The 17,500-nt window shown below is 43.8% G+C and overlaps 1 non-coding gene across 1 annotated transcript; it reads right to left on the bottom strand.

Annotated features, from left to right (window-relative positions):
• Window positions 1-2,798: 2,798 nt before the first annotated feature.
• Window positions 2,799-2,867, bottom strand: TRNAA-UGC (transfer RNA alanine (anticodon UGC)). The gene has a single exon. It is a non-coding gene; the product is annotated as a tRNA-Ala (tRNA).
• Between the last annotated feature and the right edge of the window lie 14,633 nt (window positions 2,868-17,500).

Raw genomic sequence — 17,500 nt, 5'->3', positions numbered from 1 at the left:
TCATTGGAGTCTCCTTTTGAAATTTTTCTGCTGAAGCACAGCAGACTTCGAACCTATTATTGAATTCTAGGGAGGCTGAAATGCTGCCCAACTGGTTCCTGAGTATTTCCATTTTTAAACTTTTGGTTCTGATCATTTCTTCTCTTGCATAGAAACAGTCCAGCTTGGCCAATGCAAATAAAAGAGACAAGCTGTTGCCAACACATGGTGACACAGATCACGTGTGAAGATGTGCAAGTGAATGTGGTCTTGATGGTATGGCTGGTGTTGTTGGGCCCCATGACAGAGCAGGTTAAGGTGATATGGGTGCCAGTTTGGAAGTATTATGGAGGAGGAGGAAGAGGAGGAAGAGAATTGGATTTATACCCTGCTCTTCACCCAGAGTTTCAGAGTATTTTACAATCTTCTTTCTATCGTGTCCCCACAAGAGTTTCCAGCTCAACATTAGGAAGAACTTCCTGAGCATTAGAGCTGTTCCTCAGTGGAACAGGCTTCCTCAGGAGGTGGTGGGCTCTCTTTCCTTGGAGGTTTTTAACAGAGGCTAGATGGCCATCTGACAGCAATGAAGATCCTGTGAATTTAGGGGGAGGTATTTGTGAGTTTCCTGCATTGTGCAGGGGATTGGACTAAATGACCCTGGAGGTCCCTTCCATCTCTATGATTCTCCAAGGTAGTGTGGAGTGTCATCTCTCAACAGGTATAACAAACACAGAAAAAAATGTACCCACTGAACTGTAATGGTTAAAGTGCCAGGCTACGGTCTGGGAAACTCAGGTTTAAATCCTCACCTTGCCATGGAATCCTGCTGAGTGACCTTGAATCAGCCATTTTCTCTCTCTTTGCCTAACCTACTTTGCCGGGTTGCTGTGTGATACAGCGGTGAAGGGGAGAACTAGGCATGCCACCCTGAGCTCCTTGGACAAATGGCAACATTTTAAAAATTACTCAATAAATAAGTGACAGGAAAACTCATTATAAAACAGAACTGTAAATTATGGTTTTATATGTTTTATTGGATTGATTGTTTTTATAATGTTGTGAGCCGCCCTGAGTCCGCTTGCGGAGAGGGCGGGATATAAATGCGAAGTAATAAATAAATAAATAAATAAACTGAGATAAAGCTCATATTAGACCAATATGCATTTATATTAAAAACAGAAAGGTGTCGGTGAGATGTTATAAAGAGAGGTCAACTTAAAACAAGAGCCAATCAAAAGAACAATTAGTGTTGATGAGGATCATTCTCAACTGTAGGACAAAGTAGAACTAAAACCCAGTCTAGGGAACTGCAGGATGAAAGATGAAAAGGAGATACAAAACAATAATACAGAGATGTAGCAGAACTAATTAATATCCTTAAAGTATGGAATATGCAAGATATTAGCAAGAAATTTCAAGTCTTTGTTAAGACCAGGGGGATAGTCTTGAACTTATTAATGAATTCTAATTCAGTGATTTCACATTGTACTCTCCCTGTGACGTTCTTTTGTTTAGAAGCCCCCCATTTCTGTCTTGGCCCAGCTCCTTACTGCTGCAAGTATTTTATCTCTCTCACATCCCTTTACAGTATGCATCTCATTGATTGCTCCCCAGTTATGACGTGTTCAGTCATTGCTCTCTCACTTGCTCTTTTTCTATTCTAGCGTGTTTGTTTTCCATTTGCAAGTCAGATACAAGAAAAGCCTCAGTCACAACACAGCATGCTTCAGCAGTTCTGAAAAAAGGGAATACAATAAGTGCACTCTCTTATTCTGAAGCAAGTAGGCCACAGGCACAGAAAGAGGAGTGCTTTGTTTGAATATTCCCCTTAAATAGAATTTTTAAAATTCCCCCCCAATAAAAGGAACCCTTGATTTCTCCCTCTGTTCTCTTCAGAAAAAGTTTTTGCAATATGCAGTCCATTAGCTGCAGTGATGACATTTTCTGGGACTGCATTAAAGAGCTCAAAGAAAAATGTTCCAGACAAAAGACTAAAAACTCGTCTAGTCTGTTTCTCATCTGTTGCCACCAGGGGATTTGAATGTACACTGCTCCACTGAGGTGGGGTAGATTTGAGCAAGCGATTGTTGCGGGCCCAGTGACCGTCCAGGTTCTGTGGCCTCTGCTGTGGTTACAACTAAAAGCTAGTTTGGACAGACCCTCTGTCTCCTTCCCTCCTCCCCATATGCAGAAAATACAAACATGATCTTCATCCATCTGCTTCTCACAGACCAAAATTGTGCCACCCAAACTATGGCTGGGACACATTAAAAAAAAAACACTCTAAAGACGGCCCGTGTTATCTTAGCTGATACTCTATCTCCCTTGCAGCTGCCTTATACTGAATCAGACCATTGTTCCATCACATAAGAACATAAGAGAAGCCATGTTGTGCTATACCACCTTGCTGTCATGTCATCTTGCTGAATCGTCTTGCTGCACTTTGATGAATGTTGTAATTGGTTTTATTGTGATTTTATTTCTTTTTGCTGTATTCCGCTCTGAGTCCCCAAGAATGGGCAGAATATAAATAAACAAATGATGATGATGTTGGATCAGGCCAATGGCCCATCCAGTCCAGCACTCTGTGTCACACAGTGGCCAAAAAACCCCAAGTGCCATCAGGAGGTCCACCAGTGGAGCCAGGACACTAGAAGCCCTCCCACTGTGCCCCCCCCCACAAGCACCAAGAATAGAGAGCATCACTGCCCCAGACAGAGAATTGTCTATGATAAGTGTTGTCTACTCACACTGGGCAGCTGCTCTCCAGGGCCTCAGGTGGAAGTCTTTCACATCACCTACTGCCTAGTTGTTTCTACTGCTGATACCAGGGATTGAACCTGGGACCTTCTGCATGCAAAGCAGAGGCTCTTCCACTGAGCCACAGCCCCCTTCACTGATATGAGGTCCATAAAACAAAGAGATCCATAAAACAGACAATAGGGAGGGACTGTAGCTCAGTGGTAGAGCATTTGCTTTGTATGCAGGAGGTTCCAGGTTCAATACCCAATATCTCCAGTTTTAAAAAATCAGCTAATAAGTGGTGGGAAAGGCCTCTGTCTGAGACCCAGGAGAGCTGCTACCAGTCAGAATACATAATACTGGCCTTGATAGACCAGTGGACTGAATCAGTATAAGGTAGCTCCATGTGTTCAGTTTTTCTGCAATATTCTTGTCTGCACTGTTACTTTCCCAGCATGCTACCCAGACTGCTTGTAAGGGTTTGGTCAAAGACTTTGGCCTTGACTCTCACCACTCTAGGAGCCTCCACACAGAGAGGATGCCCGGTTTCTCCTCCAACTGCAGGTATCACAACAGTTGGGAAAGGGATCGCACATCTTCTGAGAACAAGACTAGTTGAATAGAGGAGAGGGGAGTGGGATAGGTGGGAAATATTAAAGCACTTTCTAGGTATGTTCTCCCTTCCATCCCATGTTAATTGAGTCTGTTTATGGGTCTTAGTCAAGGGTCTTTGCAATCCTAAACCCAGCTGGGAAGGTTTGTTAGCCTTGCCTAGGGTGCCAGACAGTCTAGAGCTGGCCCTGTTTGTAGCTCAGGGGCAGAGTACATGCTATGCCTGTAAAAGGTCCAAGCCCTGGTGTCACCAATAGAATAACATATTCCTCTTTGCCTGAACCCTTGGAGAGCTGCTTTCGAACCAAGCAGAGCTTGATGGCCCAAGAACATGAAAGTTCACATTTTATGACCCAGTCCCATTGGCTACTTGCTTCTGCTGTTAGCCACCTTTGAGGTGGTGTGATGGGCTCTCCCTGTACTGTTGACTGAGATGAGGAATCTGGGCCCAAACCCAAAATATCAGCAGGAGGAAGTTCCTTCTTAACAATAACAGCCCATATTTAAAACAATCCAAATACCTCACCTATTCTGCACTGCCCGGATCTCATCCAAGACAAGACAGCAGATGGAAAAGCCGTGTGGTATCGAAGAAACAGTGGGAGACAGAACTCGATTCAGGATCCTTATGTCAACTTTTTCTTCTTTTCAGCTGTCTCTGTGGTGGCTGCTGCTTGATTGGGAATGACAGCCAAGGGAACTTTCAGAACCTGTCTTGGACTCTTTTAGATGTGTCAACAGAGAGAAGGTTCCTTCCCTCACAGCAGGAGCTGTAGAATGCTTTTCTTTCTTGAACATGATGATGGCAATATGTGCCATAAACAGGGAACTGTGTAAGAGTCCCTTAACTACCATCTGAGACTGAGGTTCCCTGGTTTCAGTCTTGTTTCATGGCAAGCCTCAGTGCCTAAACTTCATTGCCCCATTTGCCATATGTGGATTGTAGTACTGGCCTACCCTACAGGTCTGTTGTGAAGACCGTAACAATATAATACATTCAGAGTGTTTCAAACACTTTAAAAGCACTATACAAAGTATAACTACTATTAAAGGGCATGCGTGTTTGTGTTAATGTGTTGACTGGATGAGAGCTAGGGTGCTTTAGTAATTACGGATCAGAATGGGGAAACCTGGGTTCAGTTCTCCACTCAACCATGACACTCTTTGGGCCAGCTGTTTGCTCTCAGCCTAGCATGCCTTGCAGAATTGTTGTGAAAATAAAATGGAGGAGGATAAAACTGTTCAGTGCGGCGAGTTCCTTGGAGGAAGTAGGGGATGAACATTTGATGGCTAATCAGTCTAGGTTTAGGCAGAATACAGATGCAGCAGTCTCCATTAACACATGAATAGAGAGACGATGAGAGGGATTGCAGAAGAATTCTAGTGCTGGAGTGGGTTTCTCTTCACATAATTAGGTGTCACGCCCCGATGGCCCCCATCATGCCCCGCCACGGCCGCTGCTCTCCTGGTGACCTGGCCTGGGCCTGGGCCCATTTAGGCTTCCCAGAGGTCTCAGAATGTGGGAGGACAGAGCTGGGTTACTTCACCCCTCTGTGCTCTTGTTCTCCCTGGCTGTGCTTGGGCTCCTCCCTTTCTCTCATTCCGCGGCCCTCTGGTTGCAGCAGCCTGCTTCCTCCCTGACCTCTCAGCCTCTGGTCTTTTATGCTGTTCCCAGCCCCCTCCCTTCCTCCCTGGCCTCACCCCCGAATAACTCCGCCCTCGCTTATAAGCGAGGACGCTGTGGGCATACTTCCTGGGGTGTGTGCTCCATGGGATAGCCAAGGGGGCTGTGATGCTGGTGCTGAGTTTGGGCGCAGCGGCGCCAGCCGCCGTGGCTCAAAGTTTCTGGGCTCACAGCCCTCTCCGTGGTGTGCCATTCCCTCCTCCCTTGCTCCACGGCCATGGCTCAGCCACTGCTCCCGAGCCTGGGGTTGGGCATATTAGCTCCATGCGTTGGCAGTCTCAACGGCTGGACGGGCCACGGCAGGTGGCCAGGCGGTATCTCGGGGCCCCGGGGTGTGTGGGAGGGGCTCCTGCTGGAGTCCTGTCGCAGCCAGGATGGGACATTAGGTCTCTGCCTCCTTGTGTTTCAGATCACATGGATAGCCCAGGCAAGCCTGATCTTGTCAGATCTTGATAGCTAAGCAGGGTCGACCTGGGCAAGTACTTGGATGGGAGACCTCTTTTAAATACCAACAGTTGGGAGGACAGGGGCAAGCTTTATTCAGCTGCCTCCCTGAATATCCTCCAGGCTCCCAGTAGGGGTTAGTCACCAGAGGTCACCTTGACTTCCAGGTGCACACACACTCACATAAAAATACAAAAAAAAAATCACATTTCTCTTAAGTGCACCATTATCTAGCTTTAGTTAGCTAAGAGCCAGCATGGTATGATTTAGGAGGCCTGGGTTCAAATTCTGCACTCTGCTACAACGTTTATTAGATTGGACATTGACTCAGTTATTCCCTTGCAGCCTAATCAATCTTACAGAGTTGGTGTGAGGTTAAAATGAAGAGCAGAGAAGTAATATACAGCCATGAGCTACTAGGAGGAAAGGTGGGATAAAAGTATGATAGCTAGATTAGTTCTTCATATTGATTAATGTACAATTCTGTGTGTACTTCCTTGTCAACTGGATTTTACTTCTGCTCAAAAATGCAGAGGATTGGGTTGTAAACAAGTCCCTGTGTGGTTGCCTAATCTTTTTTGCTTCTAAAAGAAAACACCTTTTTGGACCTCTGTTGATAATACTTGAGGAATAAAGAAATGATCACAAAAAATGTTCTTAAAATACTCCCAGAATTTTTCCAATGCTTGCCAGAGTTATGTGGAATATATCCCAGGGCACATCTTGCTAAATTGGGACCTCCCTCTAAATCTGTTTCCTCTGCTGCTGAAATCCAAAATTGCACTACTGTACATATCCACTGTCCATCTTTGATATTTGGCATTAGTTGTCTGTTACCAGGAGATTCATGTCTTGATCAGAACTTCTTTTTATAAAAGCCATGTTGATTCTTCCTTAGTAAAACATGTTCCTTTGTGTGCTTAACAATTCTGTCTTTAATAACAGTTACCAGCAGTCTTCCCCGCCCCCCATAGATGTGAAGTTCTCTGTAATTTCCTGGATCTCTTCTGAGTCTCTTTTTAAAGTAAATAGCTTGATTTGCTGCCTTACCAGTCTTCCAGAAGAGAGACCAATTTTAGTGGCAAGGTGGATGTTTTCATTAGGATGTCAACAATATCAGGATTGAGAACCCTTGAGTGTATGCCCTTCAAATCCAGCGACTTGTTAGTTTTTAATTTTTCCATTAGCCTTGGAACTCCATTTCTCATAGTTTCTTTTTGACTCAGTTTTACAAGTCCCCTTCCTGAAAGCAACAGCACTGACATGCATAGCTGTGCCACACTTTCTGCAGGTCAACACACATAGAATGCATTCATTTTGTCTTCGGTCTCCCTATCTTCCTTTAGCAATCCTTTTTGCTTGTTTCCTCTACTGCCCAATTGCCTCCCTTGTTAGTTTCCGGCTTCTGGTGTATTTAAAGTACTGTAATCCCCCTCCACGGCTTTTGTAAAACATTTCCCTTTTCCTTGTCTGGAAAAATGTGCTGCTCCTGCCAACTTCCTCACTGGAAGTGTCCATACAAGAGAAATGCCAGCAGGAGTTCCAGACCACCAGAGAAGAGCCTTCTGGGTAATGCCAAATCCAATACCTCCTGTAGCAAGCACAGTTGGCAGCTCTTCAACAGCCATTGATCCACAGCAAGGAAATAACAGCTTTTAGCAGCAGCCATTAGAATTGAAGACGGTAATCAAATCCCCAAGCCATTTCCAGAGGTGCCCCTCAAACTCCTAAAGACTGACGTGCTTTCCATCACAACAATATCGCTGCCTCCAGACAGCCACAGCTGCAAGTGCAAAAGGAGACAATGCTGACCTCCGCATTCTCCTTTCCTCCAGCTCTCGTTGCAGAACCAGGATTCCACTCTGGAGTGCCAAATCTCTCTCCTCCCCTCCCGTAATTGCCTTCCCTGAAGAGCTGACTATCCAGTTTGTGCAGCTCCCCTTCCAGGCTTCATTTTCTCTATATGAAATTGGCTCCTTACAGAGGGGGGTCAGAGACCATCATGCAAACTCCTCCTTGTCAGATGAAGAGGCCAAGTACTCAGAGGAGAAGGGAGATGGGCGGCACCTAAGAGCACCACAGAAAGAGGCAGCAGGGGCACCCCCAGGAGCTCCTGTGTACAGAAGGAGCCCCAGGAGTCAGAGTCAGCCTGCCTTCAGACCAAGACTTGAACCTGAATCCTCTACCCAGAATTCACTGCTAAACTAGAGGTCTCTTTCCAAATGACCCCTCAAGTTTCTCCAAGCCCCAGACCACCTCAGATGCATCACAGTACTCCTTGCTGTAACTAGATACGGCACCTTAAAGGACTGGTGGCATCCTCCTGGACAGGAGTGGCCTAAAGCTCCATTCCTTGGAGTAGTATTTAAGCTCTCATTTCACCCACAGCCTTTGTTGGAAGTACATCTGTGAGACATCACTGGCTCCAGCCCTGACTCCTCATCTTCAGTCTTGGGCAGGACAAGGAAAGTAGAGTATTCATTTTGCTTGCACACAGGGGTACAAGGGTGATCCAGCATTTCTTTCACTTGGGTCCCCGGAGCAGCTGCAAGTCCAAATAGATTATTCTGGACTAGAGGGGCTGATCTGAAGCTGTCATGGGCTGCTGTGACCCAGTTCAAGGCAGCTTCCTAGGTTTTGGTGAAGCAAAAGATGCCAGAAGTTGCAGAACACTTCATCAGGGTTTATTCTAAGATGCAGAGAGGGGAAAAGTTTTAGTGCACTAGAGCACATGGGGCTTTAGAAAGTTCGTTCATTCGTTTGTTCCTTCGTTCCTTCCTTCCTCCCTCATGCTTTATCACCATTGCTGAAGCCACACACCTGAGAATCAGAGGAGTGCCCCTTTTACTGAGAGTGCACATTCTCTGAACAAGTCACCAGATCCATGCAGCAGTATTTCCAACTGCTCAGCAGTGCTGGAGTAATTCTGTATGCTGCATTGATCGAAAGGTAGCCTGTGCTCCCTGCCAGATGCTGACATGCATGCATAGAAAGCCAGCGCAGTGTATTGGTTAGAATACCAGTCTAGGTTGGGGGGCGGGGATAAAGGTTCAAATTGCATCTCTGGCTGAACATCAGCCTGTCACTCTGTTTCAGTTTAGCTTACCTCAGAGAGTTGTGATCATAAAATGGGACAGGGCTTTTTTTGTAGCAGGAACTCCTTTGCATATTAGGCCACACACCCCTGATGTAGCCAATCCTCTAAGAGCTTACAGGGCTCTTAGTACAGGGCCTACTGTAAACCCCAGGAGGATTCGCTACATCAGGAGTGTGTGGTCTAATATGCAAAGGAGTTCCTGCTAAAAAAAAAAAGCCCTGAAATGGGGGTGGGGAAATCTGCACCTTTCCAAGCCTACTTTAGGTGTGACCTTTTAGGAAAGATCATACCAAAGTCACGGTGGATCCAGGGAAAACCTGTAAAGGGGAAGACAATATCATACAGAAGCCCCTCCAAAGAACTGCAGCCATCGGAGAGGCAGAGTCAAGCCAGAGTGCCATGTAGAAGCAGTGCTATATGTCACCCTAGATGTTGTTCATTTCTAAGGAAGTAGTGAGTTCTAGCCTGCATTTATTATATTCAAAAAACAGCAACACAGTGATTCTTTTTTATAGCAAAATATATAAAGGTGTAATAAAAAGTATAGTAGAGCACAATTTAACTGAAGTAGCAAGAATTCCCAAAGTAGCAATTTAGAGAGAACACAAATGACATTGTTTAGTGGGGAAAGTAGCTTTAAAACCCTTTTTTCAGTCCCTTTCCTAATAACTCTTAGCAGGGAATTTGCCTTTCTTTCTTTTTTTTTGATCCCAGCATGCTAATTTGATGTTTCTGCCAACCTTTTCATCACTTCCTCTAGTCTCTTTTTTTGGTAAGTTACAGCCTCTTTAGGCTCTGTTGAAATACAGCTGGCAATGCAACTTTTCAAAATCATGGCTGCACCATTGCGACAGCATTTTCGTGTTTGCACACAGAGATGCTTCTTTAGAAGTATTATTTGATTTTGAGTGGATTACCCTTTTTAATCATGCTTTATTTTTGTTCTGTATTCATTTCCTTCCACCTGCCCACTATTTTGTTAGAGGCTTTTGGTTTTCCTTCTATGTATTACCAACTGTGGACTTTGATGTGATTCTCTGTGCAGAACAGGGCTCCCAATGAACTGATGGGCAGATTCAGGACAGACAAAAATAAGTATTTCTTAATTCAATAGGAAATTAAATTGTAGAATTCGCTGCCGATAGATGTGTTGTCCAGTTATTAAAAAGGATTAGATGGATTCCAGAAGGATAGGGCCTATAATAGCTACTAGCTATAATTACTATAATTTGCTGAAGTCTGTTTTTCTCCTTCCTGTCTCAAGTTCCTTGGAATGCTTCAATGTGGACAAGGGTTTGGACCCTTGGGTGTGAGCCAAACAGCTCTTGGCCCATGGCTCACAGCCTGTGTCTTCAGTCAAGCCAGCCAAAGAGACCAAGAGATGCACTTGTTTGTCTGCTACACACTGTTGCGGTTGGAGCATTGGACCAGGATCTGGGAGAACCAAGTGCAGATCCCCATTCTGCCATGAAAGCTCACTGTGTAACCATGGGCCTACCTCACAGGGTTGTTGTGAGGACAAAATAGAAAAGAGGGCAATGGTGTGAGCCCCTTTGGGTCCCCATCGGGGAGAAAGGTGTGGGGTATAAATGAACTAAAATATACGTTTGTCTTGTTTTTTCTATTGTGAGCCTCTTTGGGCCCTTTTGTGGGAGGAAGCAACATATGAATATGTAAAGAAACAAAATAAACTTCTGAAAACCAGTGTGGGAAGGCAACATCGGTGGTCTCTGTTTGCTCTCCACGGCTGGGGGTCAACAAGTGTGGTTCAATGTTAAACCAAGCATTGCCCTTTAAAAAGAAAACAAAATATTATAGTTAAGGTATATTGGAGGGGTAGGTAGGAGGCTAGAATAGCCAGTATGTGAATGGAATGGCAGGTAAAGATTTTGATGAAACTCAAAAGCTTCCTGGAGAGGCTGGACGCCAAGGGAAATGACAGAGCTGAACAATTGCCAGTAATCCAAGGATGAACCTGGTGCAGATTTATGCCAATGCACTAAGACAATTAAGCAGGATACTCTCGTGTATGCATTATTTATTATGAGACTTCATATGTGCTACTTCCTTATAAGGGATTTATAAGTGTCCAGGCTGCTGATTTTTAAATGGATTATTAATCAATATGTCAATTAGGAGTAACATTCAATTGCATAGTTATGCCAGTGGGTTTTCCTAATACTGCCTCCTTGTTGAGATGTTGCTCGGGATTTTGATGCCGTTTGGCCCTTTAATTGCAAGAGACACCTGCTGTGGGACACTTGATGGGCTGTTGTATGTAGGAAGTCTCAGGACTCAATGGACCACTGGCCTGAGCCAGCCAGTCACTTTGTATGTTATTAACAAGGAAAGAAATTTGACTAGTGAGCTCTGCAGAATTTAAAATGAAAAGAGCTTGCGTGACATCAACGCCAGTTGATGGGCTAGTTCTGGCTAGCTCACAGCCACTGCTTTACTCCCCGACCACTTTATAAATGCTTTTGTCTGGGTCGGAATTTAGCAGATTATATTCTTTTGGGTTCTCCAATATGTGCATGCCATCAATTTTCAACCAATTTATGAGGTCCCCAGCAAGAGGTTTTCAAGGTAAGTGAGAAGCAGGGTTGGTTTGCCATTGCCTTCCTCTTCAGAGACTTCTTTGGCAGTCCCCTTTCCAAGTAGCTCCCTGCTTAACTCAGATCTGATGAGACTGGGTTATACCAGGGGTAGCCAAACTGCAACTTAGGAGCCACACGTGACTCTTGCGCGCTTATTGTATGTCTCTCAAAGCCCTCGTTGCCCCATCGACTGGCTTGGAGAAGGCATTTCTCTCTTTAAATGCATTTAAAGTTAAAGTTGCTTTCTTTCCATCTCTCTCTCTCTCCACCATCTCCATTCCTCTCTTCTCCCTCACATTCAAATCTTGCAGTTCTCAAACATCTGACATTTATTCTATGTGGCTTTTACTTTAAGCAAGTTTGTCCACCCTTGGGTTATACCATGCTTCCTTCCCTCTTGGGTTCTTCAATAGAGGTCTATAATACAATTTCTAGTCTTTCAGTCCGAGTGGTAATGATTAATCAGGCAATGGCTGAATGTTATCAAAACCCACCCCGTTGACTCTTTCAAAAGGTCTTTCTTTTTATGACATTCCCTGGTGCCTTAAACCTGAAAGCACACACAGTGGGAAACTGTCAACCACTGGACCATGGGTAGATTTTGGAATAAGCCGATGTCCTTTCAAGTAATGGATTGGGGAGGAATAGACAGAAAGCACCAGGATCTGAAAGGTTTCCCTTCTTGTGAGACGGAGCCTTTCATCTGGTCGCAAAGGATTCAGGAATGGAACCTGTTCTTGGACCGCACTGGATGACTGAAGATGCTATTCTTATTTTACAGTCTGATAATGATGAAAGATTTACTAAGTGCAAGCCAGCAACAAAGCCAGAGGCAGAATGAAGGATAATTTGTCTTCATAGCTTGAGTAGGTTGTTTCTGTTTTGTTTTTTTCTCCTGGCTATCAGTAAATAGGTGATTCTGAATTTCTTTCAGCACACTTTGGTCTAATTCACTGAAACTGCCAAATAACAGCATGAGAAGGCCCAGAAGGAAAGTGTTGATTTGATGAGAAGGTAAATGTAGGGCCATCAGCTGACAAGCAGTAGGAACCCAGGTTCCCCTGAACTGGGCTGAGATCCTGTTTCAGCTGTGAGCCTCCTTCCCTATTGAGTTTGGCTTCCATTTGCATGGGGTTTTTAAAAATTCCTTTGGAATCAAAACTTTGATGGATGACCCAAACATGGAATTTTGATTAACAAAGGAGAATTTAAATTCACTTTACAGTATCCCTCTTACCCCATCCCAATCCCACCCCAGATGGGTGAGTGGTATGTACCTGGCACATGTTTTCAAACCAAGGGCTCATCCCATGTTTATATACCCAGATGGTAACAAATTTGCTGAGAGATGAATTATTTTTTAAAATTTACATGATTTATAGTCCACCTTTCTCACTGGGGCTCAAGGCGGATTACACAGAGTGAGTCAGCATGGTCAACAAAATGACATATTCAGTAACCAGTACATTAGGATCTTATTTATTTATCAGATTTATATCCCGCCCTCCCCTGATGGGCTCAGGGTGGCTAACAACAGTTAAAAACATTAATAATAAGCAAACATAGAATATTAAAAATAAAATATATCATAAAGCATTTCCATACATTTAGAAGTCTGGAACCACCAGAAAGAACTGAAGCATAGCATAACATGACACATTAAGCAACACAGAAATTACATAATAGGATCCTACTAACAATAAGCTATGTGCAGTAGTATAGATCACAGTCTCAAGTCATTTATCCGAGCAACTTTGTGAACCATTGAGTACAGTATTGTCTGTGTAGAAAAGCCCTCTTGAATCATTCTACATAGTTTGCAGAAGGCCAGGAGAGTGACAGCCATTGATTTCTGACATCCAAAACATTTTTTTCTAGGCATAAAGTGCTCTGAATTGCACCTCTGTATTGGTTAATGCACTTATTTATGCTGAGAGTCCTGAGAATATCTCCCTCTGAACTGCAGCTGTGCATCAGGCTTTTGAGAGCCAGTTTGATGTAGAGGTTAAGAGCAGCATACTCAAATCTGGAGAACCAGGTTTGATTCCCTGCTCCTTCACATGCAGCCAGTTGGGTGACCTTGGGACAGTCACAGTTCTCTTAGAGCTGTTCTCTCAAGAGCAGTTCTCTCAAGACCTCTCTCTTAGGGCTTCTGTTTTGTTATTTGGGCTTTTATGTCACACACATGCCTCACTGTATATATTAGTTCCTAATATATATTATAATGTACTATGCAAATACTTTTAAAAAGCTATTTTGCATTATTTTTCTCCAGTGTATTGTTTCCATATACAATTTTGTGTTATATTTTTTGGGGAAAATTCCAATAAAGTTATGCTATTCTGGGGGGGTGGGGTGGAGAAAAAAGAAAGGTCTCTCAGCCCCACCTATCTCTCAAAGTATCTGTGAGGAATGGAAGGAGATTGCAAGCCACTCCAAATGAAGGGCAGGGTATAAATCTAAACCTTCTTCTTCTCTTAAGGAGATCCAGCCTCCAGGAAGCAGCTTGTCCATCACGCCCAGCCTTGGTCAAGCAGCTTGTCCATCACGCCCAGCCTTGGTCAAAACAAGGAACTGATAAAAGATTCGCATGGCACACAAGTATTTGAATAACAACAGGCCAGAGTCAAATGGCTTTTACACACTAATCTTCAGGCCTCAGATTCAGTGGGAGCTCACAGGAGCACAGCTCCTGAACCTTTCTGAGAGTTCCACCTTCTTCTCCATTGAATAGTATTGCAGTTGCATAACAATCCCTGGATGAGCTCCACCACCTATTTTTCTACAAAATGACCACTGCTAATCTTCATGTTAAAAAGTGAAAATCTCCTAGAGCAGGCCAGTTCATTATCTTTGCCACAAGGGGTGACTAGCTAGGAACCATCTTTGCCCAACAATGCAAGGGCCCCTATGCCTTCCAAAAACCAACAATGTGAGGGCCTCTATGAAGTTTTATCTTTTTATTTCTACATCTGATTTTGAGGCTGGTGGTGTGATAATTTAGTTTCTTTTAGCACCGTTTGGTGTTTCTATGATTCTAGGAGAGGGGGTAATCAGCCTGCTCAAATACTGGAAAAATTATAAAATTGGGGTGGGTGTTGGATTTGGAGTGGGGTCTCCAGATTGTTCCTCACTCCTGACAATTCTTTGCTGGCATCCAACATATTATTTGAATTCTACTATGGAAGCCTCCTCAAACACCTTTTGGCCTGAAAGCTAAGGGTTAGAAACAGGGCTTTTTTGTAGCAGGAACATCTTTGCATATTAGGCCACATACCCCTGATGTAGCCAGTCCTCCAAGAGCTTACAGTAGGCCCCATAATAAGAGCCCTGTACGCTTTTGAAGGATTGGCTTTATCAGGGGTGTGTGGCCTAATATTTTGTTCCTGCTACAAAAAAAGCCCTGGTTAAAGATGTCTTAAATACATAACCCAGCTCTAAGAGCCCTCAACTACTTCCTCTCTAGGAAATGAAACTCTCTAAGCTCCATTGAGGTGTGGTGATGGGAAGGGCAACCCCATATTTTCAGGGAGAGAAACTGGCAGAGGTGGTTTGCCATCGCCTGCCTCTGCATAGCAACCATAGACTTCCTTGGTGGTTTCCCATCCAAGTACTGACCAGGGCTGACCTTGCTTAGTTTCCCAGATCTGATGAGTTTGAAACAGAGTTTGTGTGGTGTAGGTGGCTGGCATGTAAGACTTGACTAGAGAGACCTGGATTCATGTTTCTCCTCAACCAGGCAGCTCACTGGGTGATATTTAGCAAGTCACTCCTCAGTTTATCTCACTACTCAGATGTGAAGGTAATAAGTATAGACAGGACCAGTTAAACCACCCTGAGCTCCTTAGAAGGAGGGATAAAAGTGCATTTAATTTAAAATCATAAGCTTTGTGGTTAGCCTTTTGTGAGAGTTAGGAGAGAAATGTGTAAACCCTCCCTCCCCCAACCCATCACTGAAAGCAGAGATTGAGCCCAAGAGAGGAGATTGCTTCTCCAAGTAGAGTTTGCAAAGCGAAGTGAAAGAGATTGTGGTTTTATTATTCTACTCGCTACTTGGAAAGAGCCTTCTCTGGCACAGCTCCAAGTATCCACTAGAGGGCACCCTTGGTCATTGATCTCCACTCGCCTAGGGTTCTTCTGAGCCCTTGCTTTGGTTGGATTCTTTTGTACGAATTCTATTTCCCCTCCTGAAAAGCAGGTGCTGAAATTGGGTAGCATGCTTGAGATATGTTCCCAATCTATGTATACTTCCATTAGGAATAATAGGAATGGAAACATGATCATGCCCTCCACATAACTGCTACAGCAGTGCTACTTGCGGTTTGACATGCAAGGGTCCCATCTTAACTCCCTACCTCCAAGTCTCAACTAGCTATGAAATGGCTTCTGCAATAATTGAGTCTGTAAAACAATACTTGGCTAATGGCCTTAGTCATTGCAGACATGGACATGTTCTGTTTAGCAAAAGATTAGTTATAAAATATGATGGAAAGTGCCGTCACAATCAAAACATGGTGAATGGCCCTGTAGGATTTCAAAGGCAAGAGATGAACAGAGGTAGTTTGCCATTGCCTGCCTCTGTGGAGCAAACTTGAACTTCCCTGGTTGTCTCCCATCCAAATACTAACCAAAGCTGACCCTGCTTACAGATCTGGAAAATCTGCTTAACTTTCCAGATCTGGGCCATCCAAGTCTCATCCATATTAAAACAGAGCTTGGGACTGCAGCATCAGAGGAGAAAGAGCTGATATTCCTGGTATTCCTTGGTGGTCTCCCATCCAAATACTAACCAGGGTTCACCCTGCTTAACTTCTAAGATCTAACAAGATTGGGCTAGCCTGGGTCATAAAGATCAGAGCATGCACTGGATACAATGTCCTTTTGGAAGCAACTTTCCAGCACAGAAAAGGCCCAATTTCAGAAATCCATTCTGTTGGGGATCTTCTTCATGCAAAGCTTAGAATCATAGACTTAGAAGGGACCTCCAGGGTCATCTAGTCCAACCCCCTGCACAATGCAGGAAACTCACAAATACCTCCCCCTAAATTCACAGGATCCTTATTGCTGTCAGATGGCCATCTAGCCTCTGTTTAAAAACCTCCGAGGAAGGAGAGCCAGCCACTTGTGGTGCTCCCTCAGTGTACATTATGGCTCTCCCTCATTAGGAAGGTAGCCAAATTGTGAGGATGACGCCTGCTGATTATTCTGGGAGCTTTATGAGTCTCATGTTTTCCTGTGTCCTGGGTGTCACTCGACTGGCAATCCCTGAGCTAAGGAACAGTAGTGTTAAGGCAGCTAAAAGTCACAAAACTAGTTTTCAAGTTCCACAGAGTTTTTCTTCAGATTTAATATTAACTCTCTCCTCCCCAAGGGGAAAAATGGGGGAAAATGTTGGTAAAGCATGTAAATCTGTATTATTTTATGATTTGGGCTTTCCCCCCTACTCTGGATCCACATGGCTGCCTGCATTTTTCTAATGTTCTAATGGAATAAAAGCATTTCCAGACAAGCTAATACTTTAAACCAATTAGGCTCTAGAGTGTCACAGCTTTGAAATCATTGTCTTTTTTATTTTCTCCTTCATACTTAAAACTACAGGAAAATGAAGGAAAGAGTACTTCAAATTACTAAAAATTATTTCCATTTTTTAAAAAAAAAATGATAATGTGCCATATTTAGCAATTTTAAAATGAACTTTCTAAATGCATGAGGCTGTTAGGGCTAAAGCAGACAATTTGTGGAGGTGGCATGAACAGTATCATTGTTATTACTATTATTTTAGCTGAAAAGCCAATTTCAGCTGAGTGCCAATAGGATGAAGGCTTGCTAACCCTTTCCCCTCCTGCCACTTGTCTGCTCAAAGCCACCCTTCTTTAAGTGGTTTGAATGAATGAAGTTCTTTCCCACTGCAACTGGAGGAGAAATATAAGAGGAAGGGTAAGAGTTAAACTGCCACTTTGCAGCTTTTGGTCACAGTCTCAGTGCCACTTTGCAGTTAAAAACAATACTCTCTCTAAGCTATGGAGTTTTGCGAGAAAAATTCAACTTTGTGACCTAATGGCATTAAATTTATGAGTTACTGCATAAATTAGTTTGCTCTGGGGCCATTTTTTCCTGAGCTAAGACAAAAATGCATGAGCTGGAAGCTAACAAACTGTGAGCTAGCTTGCACTAACTCAGCTTAGAGGGAACACTGATGGTTAATTCATCTCTCCTGCATTGCCTAGTTTGGACTTTATGTACGTTGCATAATTTATCCTACAAGGAACCTATAATACATGACAATGTTATTGCCAGTAAGTTACAGAGGGGAAAAAATTGGGATCTTGTAAGTTGTGGCTGAGA

The sequence above is a fragment of the Heteronotia binoei genome, chromosome 11 (assembly GCF_032191835.1).
Source record: "Heteronotia binoei isolate CCM8104 ecotype False Entrance Well chromosome 11, APGP_CSIRO_Hbin_v1, whole genome shotgun sequence".
Taxonomy (NCBI): domain Eukaryota; kingdom Metazoa; phylum Chordata; class Lepidosauria; order Squamata; family Gekkonidae; genus Heteronotia; species Heteronotia binoei.
This window is presented reverse-complemented; position numbering and strand designations above follow the sequence as displayed.